Raw genomic sequence first — 2,877 nt, forward strand, 5'->3', positions numbered from 1 at the left:
TCAAAGGTAATATTCTTTTTTAAATTCATAAAAAAATTTCATTTAAATTACATTTTATTTATTATAAAAATTTTTCCTTTTTTTTTTTTTTTTTTTTTTTTTTTTTTTGCTGCATAATAGTATTCCATTGTATGGCTGTATCTTTGTTATAAAATACTTGAGCTATTTTCAATCTTCTGTCATTCCTAAAAATGTTGCAACAAATACATTTGCATATGTATTATTTCATATATTAGTAAACTTTAGTAACTGTTAGTATATTTGCTTTAATATATTCAGTATATATAATAATTGAAATGTAATAAAAATGAGATTTCTGGGTCAGAATGTACATACATTTTCAATAGGAATCTACATGACTAAATTGCCTGCCAAAGAAGCTGTTTCAGTTTGTACTCCCCCAAGCAAAAGGTGAGAGGAGCTTCTAAATTTTCAAATAATTTATCCCAATTCATCTTTTCTTTTAGACTTTGCTTATTGTTGTTTGCTTAACCTCTCTCTTTTCTTTTTCTTTTTGGTATACAGAAGTTTTCTTTTTCTTACACAGTCAGATTTTTCAATCTCCTTTTAATGGCTTTTGGATTTAAGATTTGTGCCCATGTTTTCTTCTAGAAGTTTTCTTGTTTATTCTTCTGCATGAAATTTAGAAATAGCTTTTTTGATTCTAAAAAATTATATTTTGGAGTAATTACTTTAAATTTATAAATTAATTTACAACTATTGTCTTTATTATGTTGAATCTACCTGTTAAAAAACATGGAATGTTTTTCTGTTTACGTTTTCTTTTGTGCCTTCAGTAGTCAACCAAAATTTTCTGCTTATAGATAGTCATGCATCACTTAACATTATATTTGGGAAAATGTATGGTGATTTTGTCATGCAAACATAGCAGAATGTGCTTATGCAAACCTAGATAGTATATCCTACTACACAGATAGGCTATATGGTATAGCTTTTTGCTCCCAGGCTACAACAGCATGCTACTGTACTGAATACCATAGACAATTGTAATACAAAGGAGAGTATTTGTGTATCTAAACATAGAAAGGTACAGTAAAAATATGGTATAAAAGATTAAAAATGATATAGCTGTAAAGGGCAGCTTCATTATAATCTTATGGGACCATTGTTGTATATGCATTTATCATTGATCAAAGCATTGTTATGCAGATTATGACTTTATAGGTCTTAAACATTCTCTGCTTAGTTTATTTTTAGATATTTCAGTTTTTTGTTGTGAATGTGAGACATTTTATTCATTATGTCTACGTGGTTGTTGTTTGTATATGTAAAAGCTGTTTTTCTGTATATTGACACAATACTTATTGTTTTTAATAGTTTTCAATTGATTTGCTTGGAGTTTCCAGATACTCTCATATTTTCTACAAATAGTGAAGGTTTTACTTCTGTATTAGTCAGGATTTTCCAGAGAAACAGAATCAACAAACTGTATATATATACACACACATATATGTTTATTATGAGGAATTTGCTCACATGATTATGGAGACTGAGAAGTTTGACAATATGCCACCTGCAACCTGGAGGCACAGTAAGCTGGTGTTATATTTCTAAGGTGATTGAGTACAAAGGCTTGGGAATGCAGGGAACTGATGGTATGAGTTTTAGTCCAAGTGTGTAGACTTGAGAACCTGGTGGTCTATGGTGTAAGTCCCAGCCTGAGGGCAGGAGAAGAACCAATGTTCCAGCTTCAGGAGTCAATACGAGAGAGAGAATTCTTTCTTCTTTGGCCTTTATGTTCTAATCAGGTCCTCAATGGACTGAATGATGCCCACCACATTGAGGGGGGCAATCTGCTTTCTAAGTCTACCAGTTCAAATGCTAATCTCTTCCAGAAACACACTAACAGATATACCCACAAATAATGGTTTAACGTTTTATTGATACATAATATTTTATACATTTTTGGAGTACATGTGCTTTTTTATGCATAGATTGTGTAATGACCAAATCAGGGTATCAGGGGTATATATCACCTTAAATATTTATCATTTCTATGTGTTGGTAACATTTTAAGTCCTCTCTTTAAGCCACCTTAAAAATACAATATATAGAATAACAGCATAGTCACCCTAGCCCACTATTGAATATTAGAACTTATTTTTTCTATTTAACATGAATTTGTACCCGTTCACCAGACTCACACCCTTCTCAGCTTCTGGTACCTGTCATTCTATTCTCTATCTCCATGTAATCAAGTATTTTTAGTTCCCACATATGAATGAGAACATGTGGAATTCGTCTCTCTGTTCTTGGGTTATTTCACTTAACATAATGTCGTCCAGTCCTATTTATGTTGCAGCAAATGACATAATTTCATTCTTTTTTGTGGAGGAATAAAATTATATTTCAGAAATAATGTTTAACTAGATATCTGGGCATCTTGTGACTCCGTTGACATGACACAAAAATTAACCATGATTAACCTTCTTAATTCAAATGGTTAGACCTTTAATTTATTTATCTTTCTTTCTTTTTTTTTTTTTTGAGACGGAGTTTTTCTCGTGTTGCCCAGGCTGGAGTGCAATGGCATGATCGGCTCACTGCAAATTCCACCTCCCAGGTTCAAGCGATTCTCCTGCCTCAGCCTCCCGAGTAGCTGGGATTACAGGCTTGCACCACCATGCCCGGCTAATTTTGTATTTCTGGTAGAGATGGAGTTTCTCCATGTTGCTTAGGCTGGTCTTAAACTGCCGACTTCAGATGATTGGCCCACCTCGGCCTCTGAAAGTGCTGTGATTGCAGGTGTGAGCCACCAAGCCTGGCCATTCCTTTTTCTTCTGTGCATTAACTTATAAGCAAGAATAATGTTAAAGATAGTTATGAAATTTGCAACATGGTTATATACAATTTTTT

This window comes from Theropithecus gelada, chromosome 1, assembly GCF_003255815.1.
Source record: "Theropithecus gelada isolate Dixy chromosome 1, Tgel_1.0, whole genome shotgun sequence".
Taxonomy (NCBI): domain Eukaryota; kingdom Metazoa; phylum Chordata; class Mammalia; order Primates; family Cercopithecidae; genus Theropithecus; species Theropithecus gelada.